At 39.3% G+C, this 27804-nt stretch overlaps 1 protein-coding gene across 2 annotated transcripts in view; it reads right to left on the reverse strand.

Moving 5' to 3' along the window:
• Pld1 (phospholipase D1) overlaps nt 1–27804 on the reverse strand; it is a 220092-nt gene that overhangs the window by 169706 nt on the left and 22582 nt on the right. The gene's annotated exons all lie outside the window — the stretch shown is intronic.

Below are 27804 nucleotides of genomic sequence, written 5' to 3' on the forward strand. Positions count from 1 at the left end.
AATAGTATCATTCTAAAATATTATCATACACTATGGTTTCAGAGTAAGGAATGTAAATGTAGTTTTCCTTCAATTTAAATGTAGCTTTCCTTCTAAAAAAGTGAAGTTGACAATTTCCTTAAGGCAGTTAAATATTATGCATAGTCAATAATGTTCCAGAACATTGCTTAGGAAAGAATAAGAATTCATGCTTGAATAAGAATCCATGCTTGGCTTTTTAATATAATACACTCACATTAGATACAATTTTACGCTAATTTTTTGCCATAAGAACAGTTTAAATTCCAATGACTTGTTTCCATGTTTTCTATTTTATTTAAATAGATCTATTTTATTATAATAGTCCAGGTTTCCTTACTTTATAATTTTTTCTAAACCATAAGATCGAACCAAATATGTCAAGAAAAAACTTATTCACTTATTTGTTGCCAAATAGATTTATATACATTTCTGGTAAAATTCAAGTTACTCAAAACCTATGAAACATAAGCCTTTAGCACAGTAGCTCAATGTTAGTCATGAAAATCCCAGAGAATATATCCATGTAACACCCACCCTGCCCACCTCTCTACCGACTCCAGGTCAGGGCTCAACAATGTCTCGTGGGGTCACTTTAAAATGAGGTGTAGGGGGATAGCTTTGAGTGGAGGTGGGAGGTGACTATCAAAGCAGAGAGGAAAGGAAAGTAGCCTCATGGGCTGATGACTTAAAAAGGAGCCAGGACCCCACCTGCTGGTAAAACTAAGAGAAGGCTAGAATACCGGAACAAACCTCAAGAGAAATATTACTACTTTGATGTTGGAAGAAAAAGACGAATAAGTTATAAGAACACACTAAGGTCACATGCAATGTGTGCTTAAAACTCATTAAAAACGTCTCTCCTACAAAAGTAGAATATTTCTAGAGGACATGAAAAGTGAAAAGTAATTAAATTCAAAACCATCTCTTTTATGTGAATCTGGTTTGCAAACATATATGAGGATTTGCATTCCCAAGAAAATCCTTTGATAATATTACTTCTCTTTTGTCAAAATCACTACAGGAAATATTCCTGTGAGGTAAACACAATCTTTGAAGTTGAAGACATATGTATTTATTTATTTTTGGTACCGAGATCGAACTCGGGACCTTGTGCTTACAAAGCAGGCAGCAGAAACACTGAGCTAAATCCCCAGCCCCAAGGTGAAGATATATGAATAAATCTCTGACTCTACTAGAGACTAGTGGGATTGTCTATATCATTGTGTTAAAAGTCTTTATTCCCTGGAATTCTTATCTTTCTGTCAAAATTATTTCCTTTTTCTCACATAAATTAAATTTACTAAAATCAAGATCTGATATCAACTTCAATGAAGATGAACCACAGTTAAACACTGGACCCCAAATCATACTATACTCTTTAATAAAACTCCAGCAAAAAATAAAAGTGTAATAGTGTCTTACTTTCAAATAAGCCCAAGCCACTTTACTAGAACAAAACTAGAAAGAATAAGGACAAGTATTATTTAAGATTTTACTATGAGGCAGGAATGGTTCTATGGTGCTTTACAAGTGCTGACTCATCTAAACATCACCACTCTATTATTATACCAGGTTTACATATGAGAAAACTAAGTTGTCTGAGGGTGAGTGCCCTACCGAGGTCATACAGCTAACCACAGAGCCAGGATTAGAGCCCAAGTCACTACTTCAATCATGTACATCTGGTCCACAGCACAGTATCTGTGGAATCAAACAACCTCCAATGGAAAATATTAGAGGAAAAAAGTGCCTTTTCTTAATATGTACAGAACTTTTTTGTCATTACTTCCAAACAATTATTGTTCAACAGTATAATTGTTATTATACTGAATAATAGTTGTTTTAAAGCAAATGTAAATGCTATGTAATAAATATTTACATTGTATTAGGCATTATAAGTAATCTAGAGACAATTTAAAGTATTTGGGAGGATGTGTATATGTGTAGGTCATGGACAAACACTATATATTTTTTTGAGACAAGGCCTCACTAGGGTCTCTTTTTGAGACAGGGTCTTTCTCAAGGACCAGCTCAGGCTGGCCTTGAACTCACTGTGTAGTCTAGGCTGGCTTCGAACTTGTGATGATCCTCCTCCCTCAGTCTCCCAAGTGCTAGGATTATAGGCATGTGCCACCACACCTGGCTTGCTTCACTACATGTTTTATATAAGGACTTGAGCATCCGTAGATCTTGGTACCCATGATTCTTGGTATCAGAGCAACATCTGGAATGAATGTCTCTGGAACACCCAGGGGCAGCTGTATTTTACTGACTTTGTCCTCCCAAGTTCGATGATTTGGAAAGCCCTGCCAGGGAGGGAGGAGATATGTAGACAAGGACTGTCCTGTGAACAGTCCCCATGAAGGCTCTCCAGAAAAGTGGCCATCAAACCAAGACCTGGAGGTGACATGTCCCCATGCAGAGAGTATGTGCTAAGTATACAAAGGCAAAAGTGATCACCTTCAGAGAGGTGGTGAGGCCAGGGGGCCCTCAGAAGAACATGCCCTGAGGAAGCCAAGAACACTGGAATGTCACATCAAGGGGGCAAAGAGAAATCACCAAGAGATTCTAAGGCTGAGAGTGACCAGAGGAGCATGTTGAAAAGATAAGGAGAAGAAACTAGGTCTTGTCAGGTGAAGTAGAAATTCAGAAGACGTTCCAGATAAAGGGAAAAACAGACACACGTGATGCTCTACAATGCCCAAATGTACACTCTCACAACTGCACGAAGGACGCCAGTGCAGTAACCCTGGAGCAGCTTGCTCTAGCTTCTCTGTGAGCCAGGTTTGGGCCTGCAGCCCTGCACAGTGCTTTTTAGTGTCACTCACAGGGCAAGGATCTCAGGGAGAAGAGCTGGGCTGGGGGAGGCATTTGGCTTTGGCAGGCTGTGTTGGAGGCCCAGTGAACAAGGGCGGGCCTGGCAGGCCCCAAGAGGCCTCTTGAGCTCTAGTCCCGCACCCAAATGTGGGAGATGCACATTAGGAAGCACAGGCTGGTGGGGCGGGGCACTGCTGGGAGAAAAGGGGCACAGACTTTGCCCTGGAGAATACACAGTGCAGAAAGAAAGGTTAAGGTTTTAAGGCAACAGCTTTGGAGAATCTTAGAATTCAAGATGTAGGTGGGGAAATGTCTATTGTTATTTTTACTAAACTCTAACTGAAATTTAGCATTTTCTTCTATTACAAATGAAGGCCACCACAGGCAACAAAATTGGTTATTTCTGTGGCTTGTCACTAACAGAAGTCAAAGATACTATCATATCACATTACAGTTATTCAAATACCTCAATATCATTTTCACTCTTTACTTCAAAAATTATAGTAGTTATAAGAATTGCCACTAGATCTTGGTTTGTAATGCCTTTTAACAAGAGGTGTATTCCAGTATTACATGTTTGCTTCTTAGCATATTTATGACTGTATGTCAGTATAATAGGTGCTCTTTGTGATTATATGCATTTTAATCTATTCAATTTTTTGTACTCAACATTGTTCTTCTGTTAAGGAATTCATTAGCATCATTACAATGTCAATGAGATCCCCATGCACAAAATATGCAAAATATCTGATTCAAGGATAGGAGTGTAAAGGCAACAGGGAGACTGTTAAAAATGGCATTCGGAAAAGGGGAACCCCGGCATGAGATGAAACTAGCATTCAAATTCAGGATTCAAACCCAGGACTTCTGACCTGTGTTCTTCCCTACCCTCTAAAATAATAAAAATAGTGTTTCATTTGCATAAACAAATGCTTCACCTGTATTTGCTCATTAGCTCATCACAGTGACCCAGAGTGGGAGAAGCCAGGCACCCTCTCCATCTCTTGGTCCTCAGCAGACACACCCTCTACGAAGACAGCACTGTGCCAGCCTCGGGCACATCATGACATCTGTCACCCACTCTTGACATGAGCACAGGAGGACAGCAAGGAAGAGCCGGGCCCTGAGACCACACCAGGAAGGACCTCACCCGTAGGGTAAGGCACAGTAGGACCAGAGCCAAACGACTGAACCACACTTGCCTTCAGGCTTCTCTTCACAGGCAAGGCTCACAATTGAATTGGATTCTTCATTCAAAGCTCTTTTATTTAGTTCCGATTGGTGATCCAGGGTAAATTAGAAGATTTACAGTATATCAACTGTTCAATTTTCCACCGTCTATAACTAAAACAGAAGCTTTCACTTAAGCAATTAGTTTGACATTAAATAGAGGAGTGGACACAATGGCTCTCTGTTCTCTCTGTGTCCAGCAACCGTCACTCATTTAATATGTGACACGTGTTGCTAGAGCTGTCTTAACAACAATGGCATCTATTGTCTTCCTATTCATTCCCTATTCAGCAACATCTGCCACGGCTTGTACCTATATATTTTATTTTGCTTCTTTTCCTTTCACAGGGATATTTCCTTATTACAAATTGCTATGAAATCTAATCCTCCAAAACATGACATCTTTAAACTTAGCAATTACAAAACGCTTATGGTGCATGTTCTGCCACCTTTTAGATAACTGTAACTTAAAACAATGGTATTTCACACAAATTTTTTCACAATATTGACTAGATAATATTTTTTAATAATTTGGCCAGATCACAGACTATTTTGGCCCCTTTCCATATATTGCATGATTTCCTTTTACACAATAATGAGAACTTGGTTTTCTATACCTTGTCTGAAGCAATACACTCTCATGAAAACCAGACCATTTGTCATTATGACTGCTAAAATGTAAGTTATATTTATTGACTGACCTTTAATTTCTAAGTTTCTCTACACTTTTCTCTTTCTTTTATAGGGAGCCACTGTGAAAACTGTCACTTACCTTTTAGTCAAAGTCACCTAAAAGCTAGAATAATAATTCTTGCACAAAGAAAGTTCCAAATTGGTCTCAGGAACAGACAGGCTGGGCCCTGCAGCCGCTGCTGCCTCTGCACCGCACACGGCCACTGTGCAAAGCAAGCTTGTCACCCAGGGCTCACACTGTCAGGAGGCTCAGTATGAACTAGGAGCAGTAAGCTCAGGGGGATTTACCTTATTTCCTAATCACCCAGAAGCCCTTCCTCCATTCCTTACCCAGTGTAAGTCAGGAGGGGTTTCCCGTTGCCCCAGCAGGTCCCTTTGCTGAAACAGCTTGCTCTAGTCCCTATCCTGTTTCCTTAGCACTCCTCTCGCCACTTCCTCACAAGACCATTCTTCCCCAACAACCAGTTTATTCTATTTTTCAGACCACCTGGTTCTTCTTCCCCTTTAGGTTTGTGCCACTGCGCCCCCCACTCGTGTCTCTTCCTCATTACCATATCAAGGGGCAGCTCAGACCCATGTGCTTCCAAAGTCTGTCAGACCAGGTTTTTAAAAATTGCTCAACATCCACAATAAGCAGCAGCAAATCACTAGACAACTAATTATAATGTTTTCTCTGTTGCTGTCTGGATTGGCTACTTAAACATGCCATGACATTTAACTTTTCATATAACAGATACCCCTGGACCTACCATGGGGTTACATCCTGATATACAGTGGTTAAATTGAAAATATTGAAAGTCAAAAATGCACTTAACACATCCTATATACTGAACATCATAACTTAACCTTGCCTACCTTGAAGGTGCTCAGATCATGTAACATTAGCCCAGAGTTGGGTGAAATCATCAAACAAAAGGCCTATTTATAATAGTGTACTTGATATCTCATGCAATTCATTTAATACTGTCCTGCCAATGAAAAAGTAAAGTGGGTAAGCTTTCACACCATCATAAAGTCAAAAAATTGTAAGTCAAATACTCCTAAGTCAGAGACCATCTGTGCTTATATTTATTTCCTCTAAGTTGTCAATAACTGTGGATCACAAGTTATACCTCTGAAATTGACCACTGCATAAAGCAAATTACACAGAAATTCTGTTATATGGCATTTGTCTTGATTTACTATAAGAAATTTATTTCCATTATTTAATGATAATCACAAAACAGCCAATACTATTGCAGCAATATCTTACACCTAATATCATACTTGACATTCACATCTGCCCTATGACATAGATACCATTATTTTCTCCATTTCTCAGTTGAAGAAATTTGTGCCAGAAAGGTTTTCTTATCCAAAGTCATTCATTCAACATATATTTATTGAGTACTTATTATGGGGCATGCATTATTAGAATTCATGACAAAAAGCAGAAAGCCTCTATCTCCAGGGAGCTGATACAGCATTAGGGAAAACAGACTATAAATATTTTAAATAAATAAATAAATAAATAAATAAGCTAATAATGCTAAATGCCATGAAAAAAACCAAAGCAGAGAAAGGGCCTGAGGAGAGTGAAGCAGAAGAGAGTAATAGGGGAGAAGGTGGCACATTCATCAGATAGGGTGGTCAGAAGAGGCTTTTGGGGGATGACAACTTTCAGCAGAGAACTGAATGATGTGTGGCAAGGAGCCATGTAATTACATGTATCAGGGGAAAGGTTCCAGGCAGAAGAAGCAGACAGAAAAGGCCCCGAGGCCTAAACAAACACTATGTGTTCAAGAGCAACAAAAAGCAGTGTCGACAAGAGTGTTGTGAGAGAAAAGGCAAGAGAAGAGGATGGAGTCAGAGAAGGAGCAGGAAGGTCTGATCACATTAGGCCTTGAACGTCACTGCGGTTTTGTTTTGTTTGTTTGTTTCTAAATATAATAGAAAGACTCTGAAAGGTTTTAATCGGGGGAATAAAACACTATGACATTTTTTAAAAATTACTCAGATTGTGAAGGTAAAGAATAGACAGAAAAACCTGATGCCTTAGGGAAATACTGTAGTATTCCAGCTGGGAGAGGATGATGGTAAGCAGTGAAGTGTGAGATACTTTAGGAAGAAAGGGCAAACAAATTTTTCTTATGTGGGTTGTGACGCAGAGAATAAAAGAGAGATGTCCAGGAGACTCTAAGATGGGCGTATGAGCAATAGGGATAAAAGTGGTTATTGGGCGGGGGATTTAGCTCAGTGGCACCATCTCTACCTTGTAAGCACAAGCTCCTGAGTTCGATCCCCAGTACCTAAACAAAGTACAGTTATCAAGGTAAAGAACACAGTGGGTCCTGAGGAGTAAGGAGGAACAGTCATTTTTAGGGGCAAATCAAGAGTGCCATTTTGAATAGGTTAAGTTTGAGAGCTCTTTTAGATACCCAAATAAATATCAGTAGGAAGATGGCATGTAATTCTGGGATTCAAGACTGAGATATAAATTTGAGAGTCAGATGGCTTTAAACGGGGTGGTTGGTTTTAAATAACATATTTTCACCATGAAACTGACTAAGGGTGGATGAAAGAGAGCTGAGGACTGAAGCTGAGAAATCTCCAATATTTAAATATCAGCAAGAAGGGAAGGATCTAGTAAAGGACACCAGACATGAGCTTCTATTGAGATAGAAGGAAAACTAGAAGAGCACTGATACAAGACACAGGTGAACAAATGTCTTCAGTGGTTCAGTCATCAATTATTCAATTCTAGCTGAGGAAATGGAGAAAGAGGAAGATAGAGAGCTGAACACTGGGTACAGAAATATGGAGCTCACTGATAGCCTAAATAACAATGGCTCTAGGAAAATTTTAGGCACAAATTCATTTGAACTCAAAAGTGAGTTCAAATGAGATTGTGACTGCAAGATACCATAGAGAGAAATTAAAGTATACTATGTTCATGGATTAAAAGACTAAATATTGTTTATTTGTCTGTTCTCCACAAGCTGACCCCAATTACACTGGTACCTCAGTTCACAAACTTAATTCACTCTACAATTCTGGAAAAGATGTCATGTTCATGTCCATGCAGGAAAGATGGCTGCAGTTATGTCCGTCACCCTATGAAGAGTACAAAAACAAACTTTTGCCAAACACTTCTGTAAGCATTTATGAGCCAAGGTACCACTGTATAATCTCACCGATATGTAAGTATATGAATGTATAACATAGGACTTAAAATAGCCAACCCAATCATAAAAAAGTATACTTGTTCAAGACCTCATAATAAGTCTAAAGCCATCAAAATAGTGGAAAAGGATTGACAAATAGATTAATGAGACAAGATAAAGAGCTTAAAAATAGATTCATACTTGCAAAATCATGTGATTTTCATGAAGGTTACAGAGAATATGAGAGGAAAAGGCCTTCAACAAATGATGCCAAACTAACAATATCTATATGACAAAACTAAATAAATCTCAACCCTGACATCATACCATACACAAAAAAACATTAATTTTAGATGGATCATAGACCTAAATATGAAAGCTAAAACTACAGATTTTAAATATAACACAAAAAAGCAATATACATAAGGGAGAAAAATTAAACTTTATCAAAATCAACCATTTCTACTTATCAAAAGACATTATTAAGAAAATGAAAAAGGCGGCAGGGATTTAGCTCAGTGGTTCCGGCTCTTGCCTCGCAAGCACAGGGTCCCGAGTTTGATGCCCAGTACCAAAAAAAAAAAGAAAATGGAAAAGGCTGAGGATGTAGTTCAGTGGTAGAGCATGCATGCATAAGGTCCTGGGTTTGACCCTCAGCATTGCCAAAAAGAAAAAAGAAAATGGAAAGGTAAGCCATAACCTGGGAAAAACATATGCAAATTGTAGATGTGACAAAGGACTGATATGTATAGTCATGAATGCCCATAATTCAATTTTAAAAAGGAATATGTTTGACCAGACAGTTCACAAAGGAAGATAAACTAATAATAAGTACATGAAAAAGGTACTCAATATTAACATTCATCAGGAAAATTAAAAAGAAATGCAATGCAATACTGTTCTATCTCCATCAGAATGGAGAAGCATTAAAAGACCATCAGATGTGAATGTTTCAAACAAGTACAACTCTCAGACACTGTTGGTCAAAGTGTAAAACCACAACTACGTTAGAAAAGTTCTCACAGATTCTCACAAACTAAACATACACTTAACTTACAAATTCAGTAATTTCATTTCTAGGTATTTACCAAAAGAAAAGAAAACAAATATCCACAAAAAGAGTTATATCTATTCATGGCAAATTTATGCACGATAGCCAAAAATCGGAAAAAATTCAGGTATCCATCAGTAGAAAAATGAGTAAACAAATTATTGCGTAGTTAAACAATGGAATGATAACCAGCAACAGAAAGGAATTATACATGACAGGAACTGATACATATGACATGAATTCCCAAAACATCATGCTGAGTGAAGGAAGCCTGACACAAAAGGGGACATACTGTATGATTCTTTTTCTCCCTGTACTAAGGATTGAACTCAGGGCCTTCATATTATCTCTTGTGCTTGTTCGTTCATTCATTTATTCCTTCCTTCCTTCATTCATTCATTTGTAATAGGGTCTCACTAAATTGCTAAATTTCCCAAGCTGGGCTTGAATTTGCAGTCCTCCTGGTGTGACCTCCCAGAATGCTGAGATTATAGGTGTGAGCCTGTAATTTTTATAATCTTTTAGAAAGGCAAAAAACAATAGATGGCATGGAATTTTCAAAACAGTGGTTGCCTCTGGAAGGACATAGGATGGTGGCATGAGGAGTGATTGAGAAGACCCCAGAGGGAACTTTCCACAACAATGGTCATGTTCTGTTCTTGACGAAAGCTTGGGTTGCAGAGGTGGTGCATGCACTCATCAAAACTCCAAATGATACACTTAAGAGTTGTCCATTTCTGTGTATACAAATTTTACTTCAAAAGAGAGAACTATAAACAAATACTGAACATAAATTAATAATATGACCGCTGAAGTGTTAGAAGTGAGGATAATGATGGCTGAAGCTTACTTTAAAACATATCCAAAACATAAGAGGTGTTGATGAAAGGATAGAAGGATGGAGAATGGATGACAAAAATGAGTGCCAAAGCAATCAAGCAAAACATTAATTGTAGAGTCAAGGTAGTGGTTTGTGAGTACTCACTTTAAAATCGGTCAACTTTCTCATTTCTCATCATGTTCATGATCTTGTGGGAGAGGGTGTGAGATAAGGAAGTTGAGAAGTGAGAACAAGTAACTTGTTCAAAGAGACTTGCTTTAAAAAGGAACAGAGATATGAGGTAAAGTAGAAGGAAACAAAGGTATAAAGAAGGTATTTTAAAATATGTTTTATCTTTAGTTGATATATAGGAATTATAAATATGTGTTACAGTGTGGCATTTCAACACACGTGTACAATGTATAATGATCAGATCAGGATAATTGAAATAGCCATCATTTCAAAAGTTTGTCATTAATTTGTATTGGGAACACTCAAAATCCACTCTCCTAGCTCTTTTGAAATACTACACTATTAATCACTGTCAACCATAGTTATCCTTCTGTGCTATATAACATTAGAGGTCCTATACAACTGCCCCCTGTACCTATTAACAACCTTCACTCCATCCTTCCTCCCCCATACCCTTCCCAGGCTCAGAAAACCACTATTCTATTCTGCTTCAAACAGCTCAACATTTTAGCTTCCATATGTAAGTAAGAACATGCTTACATTTATCTTTCTGTGCCTGACTTATTTCCCTGCACATAGTGTAAAGAAGTATCTTTAACAAAGGGAGATACTATAGAATGTTTGAATAACAAGAATGATCCAGTGAAAAAAGGAACATTGGTGATGCTAGTGGGAGGAGCCTGAAAACAGAGTTCTGAATAGGCAGGAGCAGCAGGTCAGGTGCACAGAGGTGAAAGAGAGTTCATCCAAGAGAACTCAGAGTCCACAGAACAGGAGATGGGGAAACAATGATAGGTGGATGTAGGAGGATTCAGTAGCTCTTGTCCAACCACTTTTAGTTTCCCAAATATATATATAACCAGTAAGATCATTAGCTGACAGACAGGAGGGTCTGTTGTAGGTCTGAGGAAAGGGATAAAGGTGGGAAATAATCACTTGGGAGAATGAGAGAATGAATTTACTAGGGAATTCAGCAGAGAGGCCCAAGAATGTCAGTGGACAAGAGGGGATGGAGGGCAGGATGAGCAATTTAATGTCATCAGAGCTGTGTGTGAGTGGTTTCCAGGGGTGCTCATTTACTGGGGGAAACTGTAGTTATACCTGCAGAACCCTAATTTTAAAAAGGTTGGATTTTGCAGGAAGATTAAAATAGAAGTGGGGAGAAAGGCAAGTAGAATGATCACAACAATGGAGCCTGAATATATGGTGAGTACAGGGAAAATTTAGACTACACAAGCATAGATGGAAAGCAAAAAGGTGTCAGAGTCAAAGGGTTAGAGGTGAAACTGTTGCTCTTGAGATATTAGAATAAGAAGGAAAGTTGGTACACGGAGGAGCTAGGATTGTCTCTTGGTAGTTGTCTCTTGAGTCCACCTCTTAGCTGTACCACTCCCCAGCACTTTTAGGACTGCTAGTCTCTATGATCCTGTGTAGGCCTCTGAAATATTTGTGTACTAATTTGTGTACCCAAGGGCATTACTGACCTTAAAAAGAAATATCCATAGAAGCATTTTTTTCATGGTATGGGAAATATGAAACACAAAGAAAAGGTGCAACTTTTAAAACATTTCATCAAACTGGCTACATGAGAAAAATTTGCCCTCTTGTCTCACTCAGCTCATCTCTGTGCCTTATACTTCCTACTATGTAGAACATGTTGCTACTTGGAACAAAATAAATACTAATTTAGATTTGGAAGATCTAAAAAAACTAGACTCAAAGCAATTATTTCGAGATTTTTTTCTTTTAATTACGCACTAAGTCACCTCACTCTTGGGAGGGGAAAAAAAAGACACCAGCTCTCTTTTAGACATTCAGATTTTTAGAAGGACTGATAACTAGGGGTCTTTGCTGAGACCCAAGACCCATACTCACAGTTTAAAAGAGGAAAGCTCACAGTTTGCAGAGGTTTCAGTCCATAGTTGGCTGGCTCCAAAGCAGGGCAGCATGCAGAGGGGTATGGCAGAGAAGAAACAGCTCATGGCATGGCAGGCAGGAAGCAGCGAAAGAGATCAAGGGAGGAAGGAGGGAGATACACCCTTCCATGTCATGCCCCCAGTGACCCACCTCCTCCAACTAGGCTTCAACTCCCAACACCACATTTAGCTATAAACTCATCAGTGGACTAATCCAAGGGTAAGTATCACTCCCCCATGATCCAATCACCTCCCAAAAGCTCAGCTATAACCCCATTAGGTTTTGTGGGGACATCTAGATATAAACTATAACACTAGGTCAGTGGTAGCAAACCTATGGCACACATAGTATTTATTTTTCTTTTAAGACAAAGAATATTAATGTACGAGTTGTCTTTTCTAAACTAAAACCTCAGTATTCAGGTTTAACTGAAGTGGTGCTACTTTTCTATAAATAAGTGGGTTTGGGGGTGCAGTTTGGGCACTGTACTAAGTAAAGAAACCATTTTCAGGCACCATGTTTTCAATGGCACGGTAAGTACTCAGAAACAAGTCCAGATTCCCTCACCTAGCCTTCTACTATTAAAAGCAAGCTCCTTACCATTCTTCTGCACCCATACCATGACCCAAGCAAATAAGGGAATCATAGGGAAAAGCTAAAAACAAACTTAGTTATAACTATGTTAAATTTCTCCTTCTAACATTGAGGTAAATTGCATAGAGATGAAAACTTTATTATGTGAGCTGTTGCCAAATTATTTTTCAAAAATTAATCCTAATTTAAGTGCCATCATAAGGTTGGAAGAGAGCCCAGATCTCAGTAATTTATGTTTACAACTTATCTCCATTAAATTGCTATCTAATAGAACACATTGTCACTCACAAATATGAACTACATATGTAATTTTAAGTTTTCTACCAGTCATATTAAAAGTCAGAAGTGAAGACAGAAGTGAAAATAACCTTAATGATATTTGTATTTAACCTACTCAATCTGAAATAGTATGGAATTTCATATTGTAACCCATATAAAAATTATCAGTAAAATGTACTACTTTCTTTTATACAAAATCTTAAAACTCTGAGTGTATTTTACACTTAGAGTACATTTCAGTTGTTCAAAAGTCACCCATGGTAAGTGGACACCATATTGGAAACAGGAGTCTAAGAGGTACTGAAATGCAGAAGCTTCTCTTTTCAGCCCTTTACTCTCCCCAGTGATTTATGCATTGAATGAGATTAAATGCAAGGAGCATGTAAACACAAGTGTATAAAAGCACTACGCCCAGTGCTTACTATAAAAGAATGAGTTCAGTAACTACCAGCTTTCTTTCCTTTGCATGCAAAAGACGCTCAGTAAATGCTTCTGGAATTGAATTTCCAGGGTGGAAATAAACGGTGATTTAGGATAAAGACCATCGGGTTTCCTTTATTCTGCTCTGTACTCTCCAGGCAGCCTTGTGACCTTAATGTAGTTTCATGGAAGATTTTCCTCATAGAATAACTGCTTACTCACCAATAAGTTATCCCAGACTGTTTAGAAAAGACAATTTCTCAGAACAAATAAACTATTATTCTGGTTTTCATTAATCCCTGGTGAACTTGATTTAAAGCAGTGCATAGGGTTAATTCTTCCCTGTCTGTGACAAAGAAGACCCAGGGTGTACTAGCTTGTCTTTCTGAACCAAGGAGTAGTCACACCTGAGTCCACTGGAAAATGGGAGCAGATCAATGCTATGGCATAGAATCTGCCTGCCCAGAGCCAGCAAGTACTTGAATTCTACAGAAGCACAAACAACAGGGAAGTTCAAAGTACAACTTTCATGGTACCATCCTACACAATTTATAACCGAGTAGTATTTGAGGATTCTGTGTTGACTGCTTATTCAAAATACAAATCAACAAACCTTTATATACAGTATGTATAGACAACAAAATTTCAACTAGAAAAGGTAACACGGGAATATCCCGACCAATGCTCATCTCTCATGCAAACATTTTAGTCAATCAAATAAAGATAGTCTCTGATTCACATGATTCACATTACATTACAATTTTTCAACTTTACAGTGATATGAAAGCAATATGCATTTTGAATTTTGATCTTTTCCTGGGTTAATGATAAGTGTAGCAGCAACAAGTCACTGCTCTTCTCAGCTACATGAGAGTCAACCACCAATACTCTACAATGTTCCGTGTTGCTAAGTTATGATGTTCAGTACATTGGGTGTATTCAATGCATTTTCAACTTAACAATAGTCCACTTAACAATGGTTTCATCAGGACATAACCTCATTATAAATTGAGGAGGATCCAAATATTTTTCAATATATTCAAGGCCTGGCAGATATCTCATGCCAACAAACTCTCTTCACTGATAGGTCATCATCACTTCAAACCTTCCAGCCTCTGTCCACCTATTCCTTGTTAGATTCTTTATATACCATTTACTTTACCCATTCAACCATTCATTAAACAAATATTATGCAGGATATGACAGTACACATCTATAATCCCAGCTTACTGAGGCTGAGGCAGAAAGATCACAAATTCAAGACCAGACTGGCCAACTTGGCAAGACCCTGTCTCAAAAAAGACAGAACCCAAACAAAAACAACAAAACAAAAAACATGATAGGGAGGGCTGAGGATGTGGAATGTACCTTGGTGATATAGTGCTTGCCTAGATGTCAAAAGACCCTGGGTTTAATCCCCAGTACTGGAAAGAAAGAAAAGAAGGGAGGGAGGGAGGGAGGGAGGGAGGGAGGAAGGGAGGGAGGGAGGAAGGAAGGAAGGAAGGAAGGAAGGAAGGAAGGAAGGAAGGAAAAAATACCATATATATGTCACAAATCTCCAGCAGAGCACTAGGCACCCAACACAGAATGAGACAAACGTGGGACCTATTCTGGGAAAGCTGCCCAATCACTGCACATTCTGCTTGGGCTCCTCTGAGGTCCCCAAGGCAGCCTGCCTGTGTAGAAATACCCACTAACAGTCACCTGGGCCAGGTTTCACTGGCTTTGTGCAGGAAATCAGGTTTCACTGAGATATGGTCATCTATCTGTGTCTTAGTTTATTTTTTGTCACTAAGCCATAATACCCAATACCTGCAAACTAAAAGAGGAGAGGTTTATTTTGGCTCATAGTTTATAGAAGTTTTAGTCTATGGTTAACTGGCTCCAAGGCATGCAGCATGACAGAGGAGAAACAGCTCATGGCATGGCAGCAGGAAGCAGAGAGTAATCAAGGATGGAGGAGGGAGCTATATTCTTGCAGGTCACACTTCTGGTGACTAACCTCCTCCGACCAGGGTTTACCTTCTTTTTTTTAAAGCTTTAAAACAAATTTTTTATTAGTATATGTTTGCAGTACATAATGATTATATTTATTATGAGGAGTTGATAAATGGATATAACACATCTTAATTCTTTTTTCATCCTTTTACTCTTCCATCCCTCCCTGCCACTTTCAATTCTTGGTTCCCTTCCCATTTGCAAAAACTCTATTTCATTTTTTTCTTCAATTGCTTTTTTTGGTACCCCTTTCTCTTCTTTCCCTTCCCCATTCCTTCATCTCTTATTCTTCTTCCCATTTGAAAAAGATCTCCCTACTTCCTATTTTCTATCTTTTATTTTGCTCTTTATTCATAATTTGGGTTTCTCATATAAAAGAAACCATGTGATATTTAAACTTATGTGTCTGATTTAATTTCACTTGACATTATGGTCTCAAGGTGTACGCCTATGAATGCTTAAAGTTTATCCTCAGATATCTGATATATATCACATTTTCTTTATCCATTCATCTGTTGATGGGTATATAGCCTGCTTCCAAGATTTGGCTATTATGAATTATGCTTCTATAAACATGGGCATCCCTATAATATGATGACTGTTATAAAGTATTTCGCTTTTTTTAATGTTAATCTTTTTAGCAAGCAAGTTTTAATCTGCTTTATCTTTGCAGGACCCAAGTTATTGAAGCTTTTTTTTTTTTTTTTTGCCAAACTGAAAACTTTTAAAATCATTTAGCTGTACTTTTGATCTTGAGTCTCAAGGTACAGCTGGCTAAAAGCCCCCCAACAGTGCCCATGTCACAGCTTTAATATCAGATTGCCTTGAAATTTCCTCTACCAAATGAATGAGTCTGCTGCTCTTAACTTCAGCCTTCCTCAAAGCCTCAGGACAGGAGTAAATGTAGACAAATTTTTTGTCAAAGCATAACACACATGGCCTGGAGTCCAGCTGCCAATGCAGTCCTTGTTCCTAAATGAAAGTTCCTGAGCATGTTCTTTACCAGCTGCACTTTCATCAGCATTCTGGTCTTCTGAGCTTCAACAATAACTCCCATCCAGCTCATATTACAGCATTCTAGGGCTGCTTCTCCAAATGGCATCTCCAAAGCTTTTCAAACTCCTCCCACAAGCCAGTTCCACAGGCTTCTGAACCACATGGTCAGGTAGTATCAGAGCAATGGCCCACTCCTGGTACCAGAATCTGTCTTAGTTATTTTTTTGTCACTGAAACACAATACCCAACACCTGCAAATTAAAGAAAAGAGGTTTATTTTGGCTAATAGTTTATAAACTACAGGTTTTTGTCTATAGTTCACTAGCTCCAAACCAGGGCAGCATGACAGAGGGGCATAGCAGAGAAGAAACAGCTCATGGCCTGGCAGCAGGAAGCAGAGAGCAATCAAGAGTGGATACAGGGAGGGAGATATTCCAGGCCACACCCCCAGTGACCCACCTCTACTAACCAGGCTTTACCTTCTAACAGCAAGTTAGCTATAAGCCCCCATAATCCAAACACCTTTCAAAAGCACCACTGATGAGTGAAAAAGGCTTTGGAGGACATTTCATTTCATTTTATTTTATTTTATTTTATTTTATTTTATTTTTATTAAATTCTTTTATTGGTACATTGTAGGTATACAACACAATTACATTTCTCATTGGGAATTGTACTTTTACATAATGCATCTTGGTTCTTATTTTTTCCCCATTCCTAGCCCTCCCTTCACCCCCTCCACCTTTCCCTATTTACAAAGACTTTATTTCCATTTTTTTTGGAGGACATTTTAGATATATAAACCATAACAATCTTCAACACAAACTTCCTTCCTGGTTTTGTTATATTAGAATATTAGAATGGACTATCTGCACTGAGTTTTTAACCCTCTTCCTCCTTGAGAGCAAATGATTTTCTCTTGACAATACTTCCACTTTTTTCATTAACATACGCCCCCCAAGTGGTCAGTGCTTCTCTCACACTGCAAGAGCCTGTACAAAGTACAACACGCAAAGAACTCTTGACCATGAGCTTAAACTAAGAGACAATGGTATGGATTTGTGCACCAGAGAAAAGGACTCTAAAATACATTTGCATATGCTACCACTCATTTAGATATCACTATTTTCAGAAAGGAAAATTAAGGCCACCTTTCCAGTGTTAATATTCATGGTAAGGCAGATATTGGGTAGGGGAGGGAAAAGTATAAACAAGGAAGGTCCATGCTAACCAAGTTAACCAACATCTCCTTCATAACAGCAAGTTCATTATCCCTGGATTATCATTTGGGAAAAGAAATATTTTTTTCTGATAATTTAATAAAACTTAGATAATATGAGAATTAATTTGACATTTTAAAAACAGAAAGAAAATGATTTTTAAAAGCTATCGTGACTGTCAGCTTCAAGAACAAAGGGAACTTTTGTGTTTTGAATACATCTGTGTTTCTTTTTGTGAAGGCTGAACAGTTTGTGGACATTATTAACGGATGAGACCAGTGATAGAGAAACAGGATTATCAGGTTACCAACTGCTAAACAAACCAGGCCAGGCCCAGTAGGGATGAATTTTTCCTTAGTGTATAAGATTCCTGGGTTCTTCATACAACTCAACTCATTCAGTTAGGATTTCAATAAACCCAACAGTTTGCTACTGGTTTTCTAACAGCCCAGCTATCAGCTTCCTAAATAAAAACAAATCCAATAGGCAATATGGCAACATGTAAAACAATGTAACAATGTTTCATTATATATTCTTTGAATTGTTCTAAAAACTTCATGTCTTAGACCCTTCCCATAAATGTAAACATTAAATATCATAAATATGAGCTACAATTAATAACTTCAATAAGAATGTAAATGGAAAAAGGAAAATTAGAGGAAGAGGGAGGGATGAAGAAGGGATTAAAGAAAAAGGAAGCAAGCTATTTTATGTACATGCATGTACACATTCCCAAGGTGATTGCAAAATGCACATACTGCAAACATGTACTGATAAAAAACAATGAACCTGAAAAAAATAACCTTCATGTCTCCTTAACAAAAATTCCAAAAAGCACTATTAAGATGATGATGAAACCCAGTTTATTCCTAGACAAAGGAGCTTTGACATGTTTGCCTACGGTTCCCCACATTTATAAAAAGGCATCACTGTCAAAGACGGGTTAAGACAAAGAAGACCATTTACTACCACTTTGTCTATATGGTTCTGTTACCAGCTCTCATCGTCTATTTGAGCTTAAGTTCCCTGCCATCATTAGAGGTGTTGGTTTGCATCTCTTAGTTAGATAGTATATTTGAGTGCTTTTCCTTTACTTCAATATCTACTGAACACCTATTGAATATCTACTGAACATCTATTATGCATTTGACTGGCACTGAGGATTCAAAAATGAATAACACATTGTTCTTAGCTGGCAAACTCATGGAATGACAGTCTACATGGTCTGGCCAACAGAAATATCCTGTGTACACAAGCTGTGCAAACATGGAGGGGAGCAGAAATGCTTCAGCATGCAGGGAAAATGGGTGGGCAGGACCGACTCTGCCAGGTATAGGTCACTTCTATCTATTGGCAAGAGGGGACCAAAGGCATTCTATTCAAAGACACCAAAGCAGGAGACCACATGGCATGTTCTGTCTTTAGAAGGAGAGGGAGAGAGAGAAGGAGGAGGGCAGGATACAGATATGCATATTGAGGCGGCTGGAAATTAGGCTGAAGAAGTATATGGCAGCCTACTGAGAAGGATCTTTCTTGGGAGTAGGTGAATCTAGGGCCTTTGAACCAGGCTATATCCCCAGGCTTTTAATTCTTTTTTTTTAACTTTGAAACAGGGTCTCTCTAAGTTGCTCAGGCATCAGTGCTCCCAGCACAGAAGAATCTAAACTGTAGGAGAAAATCATCAAATGTGTGTTCAGAAAGCTCAGCATAGGAAGCTGGAGGCAGAGAATGAGCAGGACTCCATGAGATAAAAGCTCACCTAGGCAGTGTCCACAATGGGAATGGGAAAGAGACACTGAGGAAGGATTCAGTAACCAGCTGAGGAGTAGGAGGACAGAGAGGTAGGAAGGGCCTCGTTTCTCAAGCAAGCAGGTGTTGGCCAGGTGTGTGAGAGCTAAATGGTGTGACACACAGCTCACGTTAAGGGGATGACACGGTTGGGGCTCAACAGGGACAAAGAGCGGAGCAGCTCAACCCTGAAAAAAGACCCATGTTGGGCCATCAGTGATCTTCCAGGGAAGCTGCAGGAGACTAGAGAAGGGGGTAAAACTCAGCTAAGCCCATAGAGCCTCTTTCAAATACTCTGAACAAAGCAGGGAAGAAAACTGAGAGGGAGGCTGGGCCAAGAGGAGGCCTAGACATTAGGGCATTCTGTACCCTGCATGGAAAGATTTAGCAACAATTAAATGGTTTTATATCCGAAAGTGGGAGGATCCCATAGAAAGGCCCATAAAAGAAAAATACACACCAAAAACCTTCTGAGAAGTCTGGGACAGATAAGAGACTAGGGTAGATGGGAGTGTTTGGGAGCTGAAGGAGTTCATTTCTGTGGCCTGTTTTTTGTGTTGTTTTGTTTTGGGTTTTTTGTTTTGTTTGTTTTTGGTTTTGGGGTGTGTGTGTGTGTTTGTGTTTTATTTTTCCAAAAAGAGAAACAAGACCAGTTATGGAGAAAGAGGAGTGGAAGTTTATTTGCTGCCTATGGTGTCCCATGCATTGTTCTGGTTCTGAGAATACAAAACTGGACAGACAAACCCTGCTCCCAGGAAACCTGGCTTCTAATCACCATTTTAAATCAAGCCAATTAGCAGCATCCCCAGTATGTCCAGCTTCATAGTGAAGTTCAGGAACAGAAAAGGTAAAAAAGATACAAATTCAGTCTGTCGTTTTTCATTGACAGACCAGCCTCACCCAATATCCTCCACAAATAAATATAGACCTAAGCTCTGGAGTATTTATTAAGAAAAAAATCCTGCTTGCAAAAGTGAGTCACACAGACAAAATTCTATAGTTGGCACTTTTTTTTTTCCAATGCTTCATTCATACATGCAACCAATCTGTATTAAACTTACTGCCTGTCAGATACTGTATTACAAAGAGCATAGTAAACAAAACAAAACATCTGCTTTCATGGGGCTTGCATTTTAACACAGTTCAGGTGGGGAAGAGGAAAGAGACAATAACAAAACACATATGTGTTACATATTAGAGCCAGAAAACACAGAAAGCAAAGCCAAATGACAGAGCCAGACAGAATTCTACTTGAAATATGTGGTAAGGTAGGGCACCTCTGATGGGGATACTGAAGTAAACATATGAAGGGAGTGAGGATGCAAACCCCACTGCAGTGGGAACCCTTCAGGTCATCGCTGGCTAGAAGAAAAATTCACAGCCCTTCTCAGAATCTGCATCCACTTCACGGAAAAGCTTAGCAATTTCTCCCTTATCTGCTGTGCTACCAACCCCCAAGAAGACTTGGCTCTCTCAAGGAATATTGAAATGCAATCTTGGAATCTTTTTCATAAATGTGGTCACTTCCATCTTGAAAACCTATAAATATGGAATCCCACACCCAGAGCATGCTAGCTCCTTGTACCCTCATGCCTCCTAACCGTACAGTCAAGACTGCACCATGAACACCAGAATGGCTTTACCAATCTTCCCACCCACCACAAGGTTTCTGAGAAATCTCACTTGACTCGGACTGCCAGTGCTTAACCCTGAGCTTGGATCAAATAAAAAGCTCAAAAAGTAATTGCTGAACAAACAAATGAAAGCTCTGCTTGTGAACTGTATCTGAAGGAAGAGTTTACTCAAATGTGATAGAAATTCCATAATAAAGGCCCTATGTGTATTCTCATAAAATTGAGACAAACATTTGCAACTCTGTCTTATAAAAAATTATGGATTTATGTTTTCAAGTGAATTTAAATCTGAGAGAACAAGATTGAGTTTTATAAACTCATTTTTTTTAAACATCCACATCTATAACAGGATAAACATTCCTAATTTTAACAAACAAAATCTGAAATGCTCCAATGTCCAAAACTTTTTAAGCACTGACATGATGCCACAAGTAGAAAACTCCACAGCCAAACTCATTGCATCAAACACAGGCACACTACAAATATTGTATAAATATACCTTCAGCCTATGTGTTTGAGGTGCCTAAGAAATATAAATATAAATGAATTTTGTGTTTAGACTTGGGTCCCCTCTCCAAGATATCTCACTGTGTATATACACATATTCCAAAATTTCCAAATACTTCTGGTCCCAAGCATTTCAGATAAGGGACACTCAACCTGCATTTAGTATAAAAGGATATGGAGGTCTTGTAATTAGATCAATGCACAATATTGTGAGTATACTAAACATCATTGAGCTATGCACTCTAACAAGTGTATAATTCATATACTTTGTGGCATGTGAATTCTACCTAAATAGAGCCATTATTACAGAAGGGGGGGGAGGAAATTTTTTAATAAAAGATTATTGAGCGTGCAGGTCTTATCAGTAAAAAAGAGATTTGCAATGCTAATTTTTGTTTAAATCGAGAAGCTATCATTGCTTTGATTTCTTTAATAAATACCATTAATATCTCTGTATACAGAAAACAAAAAAGGTACAAATGAGAAAAAATATTCATGCTGTTAAAAATGTAGATGTCTTTCCATTCGTTTTTAAAGCAAATTTAAGTTCTATTAACTTTGATGAGCTCACAATGGCTGATGAGCCCCAAACTCTAATTTACTCACCTAATGAAAGAATCTAAAATAAAGTCTTAATCATCTCTGATAAATAGAAAGGGAGAACAAAGTAGAAAAAGAACAGTAAAATGTACAATGAGTACAAGATTCTCCTCTTAGCCAATAATTATCCACCTACTTGCTGCAAATACCAGAAATGAAGAAACAGTGATTTGTTTTTAACCCTGTATCTCTCTCTATGTGACACCACTAGATAATAGTAAGTGATGGGCCACTCACATCTTTGAGGACACCTTTTCTTATACATCCGGTCCAGATCAGCTACAAGGGATTCTTTCTCCCCCAAAGGCAGAGCAAAGAAACAACAGGCAGCAGCCATTCTATGCTTTACACACCTTTACCTGGTTCTTCAGTCAAATATTAATCTGGTACTGCTATATAGGGATTTTTGCAGATACTGGTATAAGGTTTCTACTCAGCTAATGTTCATCAGAAATGAGATTATAGTGGGCAGGACTGAAGTGATCAGTTGAAATTCCTTCAAAATGAGGGTATAAGTCCTCCCTGAACTCAGAGATACCCGGTCTTCCTCCCTGACTGCTTGCAAATTTGCTTAGCCAGATCCATGGATGAGTAAGCCAGTTCCTGATAATAAACCCTATATACATATGTGTGACTAATTCTGCCTCTCTGTTAAACCCTAGCTGACTCCTGATAGTACAGTTATGTATTCCTCCTGAGGGGACAGAGAAAGACCTCCTGCCTTGGAGTTGTCCACAGAGACACTAAACACTCTCATTCTTACAAGGGCTCCCTTTCAACTTCTTGCAGTAATGGTCAGGAAAGGACAAGACTGTGAGTTCATTAATTTTTCAAACAAATGAGATGCACAATAATTTAGCGACGTAGAGTGAATAATATACAACACCTCCAGCTGGTGGGGCAACTTCTGCAACTAAGGTCTGCCCAGTGACATGGAAGTGGGAGTGCTGGAAAGAGGAGATGGTCCTTCAAAGGGAAGTGGCATGGCTTTCTTCCTCCATCCACTGTCGTAGCCTAAATATGAGGCTGCACACACCTGGGACAAGAGCCACAGCCTGGAGACATGAGACTGGAGAGCTGCAGAAGGGCAGGTGATGCCTGAAGCCCTCCTGCCTGCTCTCGGCTCTCTGCTCCCTTCCTGACTGCCTTTCCATGAGAAGTGAAACACTACCTGCGCTACCTGTAGGTGTCAGATACCTGCAGCAAAAAAAAAAAATTCCTACCTTACAGGACAGAAAACCAGTTTTCTCTAGCTTTCCTATTCCTTTAGCAACAGACTTCTCCATCTTGGTTGCTACATTATGAGGAATAGCTATATTTCATTTCACTGCTATGCACACAGGGATACATTAAGTGTTTAAGAGGATTAGAGCAGACAAACAGCCACAGTAAAAGCCCATCCTTACTCCTCCGTGCACCTATGCTTTGGCAAGAGAAGATGAGAAAAGTTTTCACAGTCTACAATAAATGCCTTCACAAAAGCCACAAACTTTAATTCCCATGGAATAGAATTTCATGTGGCAAGCCTGTGGGTTACATCCAAATCTACTTATTCAACAGATTTGTGCTGTAGAAAATTAACCCTACTATCCCTTTAAATGGGTTCTGTCTTTTCATATTGGAAGCATCTAATTCCTGCCAGACCAACAACCCTTAACATCTTGCGGTATATTTTTTGCTAAATGCAAACTGCGTGGTCACTTCAAACCCTATTATGCAGTTCGTCTTCCTGGGCTTGCTGGACGCTTATGAACGTAACCACCAAGCGCGACATACACTTTGGGCAGCAACCTTGCCAACTTGAGCTCTATTGTGCTGCTAAATCACAGAACAAAACTGCCTGACACACCAGGCAGCTGACAACGGTGGGAGGAAAAATCTCAGGGCCATGACCAACAGGAAAATGAAGTGATTAATATGGAAAACGCAGCAAGAAACATCAAACAGGAAAAAGTCGACACTTCCCACACCGTCAGCTTCAAGGAAACTTTTTTTCTCTTCACACTGACTATAAAAGGCTGGATCAAAGTTCTGCCATGGTACAGATGTGTCAGATGTTTTCCTGACCCTGAGCCATTGGCGCCACTGCAGAGAATCTGATTCCTCTTCGGAGGGAGGAAGGGAGGTGAATATCTCTGAAGAGATAAACTTGGGAAGCCATACACATAAACACAGTGGGTCCCCCTGCCGCCTCTTCCCCGGAGGAGCCACAATTGTTGTGTTTGGGCTTCTTTGTTCCCACTGCTTCCTTCCTTTCACAGCTCCCCCAACACTCTTCTCTGGTGGGTTCTGAGCTCCTTGTCCCAATGCCTACCCTTATGTACGGTGTCCTTAGGGTTCTAAGTCTGTGTGTCCTGTAAACCTGGGGAAGGGAGTCTAATAGGGACTCAAAGATTGGCCCACAGCTTTCCTTTTCCCAACACTACCATTTCTCTGTTCTCTTTCTCCTAGCTGCCAGGACTCACTGAACTGTCTGTCCAACCCACATTATTTCATCAAGTGCAAAACTGAACATGAGAGTTGGGCGTGGTGGTGCACATCTGTAATCCCAGCACTCTGGAGCCCAAGGCAGGAGGACTGCCGTGAGTTCAAGGCCAGCCTGAGCTATATAGTGAGTTCAAGGACAGCTTGAACTACATAGCGATACCCTGTCTCAAAAAGCCAACAAAAAAACAAAAACAACCCAAAAAACCCTGAATATGATTAAATCTCTCTGCTTTGTACCTCAATGCCATCCTCCTTCCTGACTAGCTGCAATGGGCCACCCTCCCACAGTCCATTCCTGTTACAAGCCAGAACAACATGTTTACACCCTGGGAATATGGATGGGCTGTTGGGGTGGGGAATCCTGGCCCTTCCCCATCCATCTCCCTGAGCGTATCAGCAAAGGGAGATGGAGCTTCTGCCCAGGAGTCTCTGAGCTCACAGGAGAGGGAAGAGGCTGGTGCCCCACCTCCCCAGCCCCAGCCTGCAGAGGCCACAGCAGCAAGTAGCTGCAGGAAGAAGTGAGAAGGGCTGTCTTTCCCCTTCGCCGTGTGAGTCACAGAAAACAAACCCAGAAACTTCAGGCTCCTGGAGACAAGGGGGGCCAGAGACATATCTGCAGAGTACGCCTCAGGGTCCAGCATTTTTTCTAGATCCCCTCCCCCCAGATTCACAAACTGGTGAAGACAAGTTCTGACACCTGACTTCCTGGGCATGAATCCCATCCTCCAGGGGAATAACCAGCTGTGGGTGGGGAGGCCTCACCCACAAAGCCCTTTGGCCCATGGTCAAAAACCAGGAAGTAAATGGGGTAGGGCTCTGAACACACAGGTAAGCTATCTCAACACATCTGATATCACGAAGAATATATGGGGAAGGCTTTATTAAGTCCTACCTAATGACATGGGGACGTGAACCAGTGAAATCTGCATGCTCTCTATTAACCTGACTTCATTTGAGTCCTTATGCTGGCAAAGAATGTCTGAGAACATTTCTTAAGTATCCTACTTTCTACTCCTATTGTAGCTCTAGTTTAATTACTTTTCCCTACCTCCAGACTACTTCCCTTCAGAGCATTTCTACAGATTGCTACCGAAGTGTTCTTGTAAAAACATAACACTAGCAGTGTCCTGGGCTAGCTCAGAGCTATTGATTGTTAGCAATGATTAACAACTAAATGAAATAACTTATATTAAACCCAAAGGTAATAAATTCTCAAAATTTATTACTTCAATTTTAGTTTGCTACATTCTACAAATATCTATCCTGTCAAGGTCACATATGTCTATTTTATCTGCATGAAAATACTGTATAATGTTGTACTACTGCACATCATTTCCCAACTTCCCATAACTTGATTGGCCATGAAAGAGGATTTTTCACACACAAATTAACAAACATGGTAAGCCACAGATCGGTTTTTGTTTTGTTGGTTGTTTAGGCATGAGAAAATGATGGATAAAATGTGGAGCTCTTATAGTAGTCGTATTGTGAATAAACAAAATGATTGAGAAGATAGTCTAGAAGACTATCTAGTACAACCTGAATCATAAAAAAAGATGCTTCACGAGTAAGTGAAGTCCTGGGATATACCTTTGTTAATTCACTTTCATCCTGTACCACACTGAAAAGGAAAACAGCTACTCTCTTTCAACATTCATTAACCATAGACCGGCTATGGATACATGAGTTCAAAAAAACCAACAAAAACTTGTAGAATCAGAGCCGGGGATTTAGCTCAGTGGTTCCAGCGCCTGCCTTGCAAGCGCAAGGTCCCGAGTTCGATCCCCCGTACCAAAAAAAAAAATCAACTTGTAGAATCGATTATAGATTTTTACAAGAATATTATATATTTTATTATGACTTGTAAATTAATGTAATATATCCTTCATATCAGTAAAATTTATAATATGTATATGTAGAGATGTCCACACACATACATTTTTTTAGAAAGCTGATTGTTTACTTTTGTGTCACTCTGATTAGATGTTCCTATGTTTAAAATTTCTCAATGGTCCCCTGCTGTGGCCTCCTTTATGCATGACTTTAAATTCTCTCAACTTTACCTCTCGTTCCTGGCATTGCGATGGCAGCCAGTTCCACTAGCTTCACACAAGTTCAGCCTGGCAGGGTCCCCCTCCCCTAGATTCCTCTGCGGCTGCTTCACAATCCCCCCTGGCAGTCACACATGTACAACCCAGAAGCAAGGCCACTTTTAATCTCTGGGAGACTAGAAATACGGTAAAAGCCTCTCCCTTTTCCTCTCCAGGTGAACTGTGCTGAGATGCACTTCACAAAGCCTCTCAGAAGATCCCTTGGAATCAAGCAGCCAGTGATCCATAGAGACAAGTTCCTGCTCTTGGAGGAACAGCGCTCTGTCTCTGCTTCACAGTATGTCAACCTGATGACATGGTCACAGAGAACACACACGCTCTTACCCATCCATGTCTCATGATTTGCTCATGCTATTCCCTCTGCTTGGAATTCTTCTCAAAATAGAGTTTGGAAAATTATAAAATTTTGTGATTTTTCTCCAACCTCAATATTACAAAGGAGGACCCAGAGAAGAAAGAGTTGGCCCAAGGGTTACAGTGGCTACCTTAGGTCTGAACTGAATACTATACCACTTTTTATGAGCTTCTGCTTCTGGCCCCAGGACTGTCCATCTCTAATCTAGTCCTGAGAGTCTACTGAATTAAACAGGCAACCTTTTTCTACCTCCCAAGATGCACAGAATTCCATTTTCCTTACCACTCTTTATTGCCTGAGACACTTTGTCTCTTTCTAAGAATCAGACAGTAACTTACTTTCATTCAGTGATTCAGTCTAACTGCTCAAACATTTGCTGGCCACTTTTTGTAAGTATTCACAAGGAAGACAAATGCCGTTATGAGTTAAGACATGTTTCTTTCTCAAAAGGAGTTTACAGGGACTGAAGGTGTGGCCCAGTGGTAGAGCACATGCTTAACATGTGCAAGGCCCTGGACTCCACACCTGGACCAAAACCAAAATGAAACAAGCAAAAACAGGTATTTTTGATCCAGTAGAAAAGAAACAGTTGTATAAAATATACCAATGCACGGTATGATTAAGAGTGAGAAACATCCAAAGAGATGCTTAATGTCTGCTATACTTACATTAAAAAAAATATGTAGAACACTTTTCCCAAAAATGTTAACATTCATAGTACACACAATGGGAGGAAGAGCAAGTCGACATATTAAGAAAATTATAAACAAAATAAAGAGTAGCTCCAAAAGATGGTTATTTGCAGATGTAAATATTTTAGAGCTAATGATTAACATGGATCAACCAATCAGATATATAAGCACATGTTAGATATAGCCCATTTGTTTTGTGTTCAACTCTATTCCATAACATTTCAGACAATCAACAACCT

The sequence above is a fragment of the Heterocephalus glaber genome, unplaced genomic scaffold (assembly GCF_053883595.1).
Source record: "Heterocephalus glaber isolate CG9 unplaced genomic scaffold, H.glaber_assembly_v1.0 deba00001504, whole genome shotgun sequence".
Taxonomy (NCBI): Eukaryota; Metazoa; Chordata; class Mammalia; order Rodentia; family Bathyergidae; genus Heterocephalus; species Heterocephalus glaber.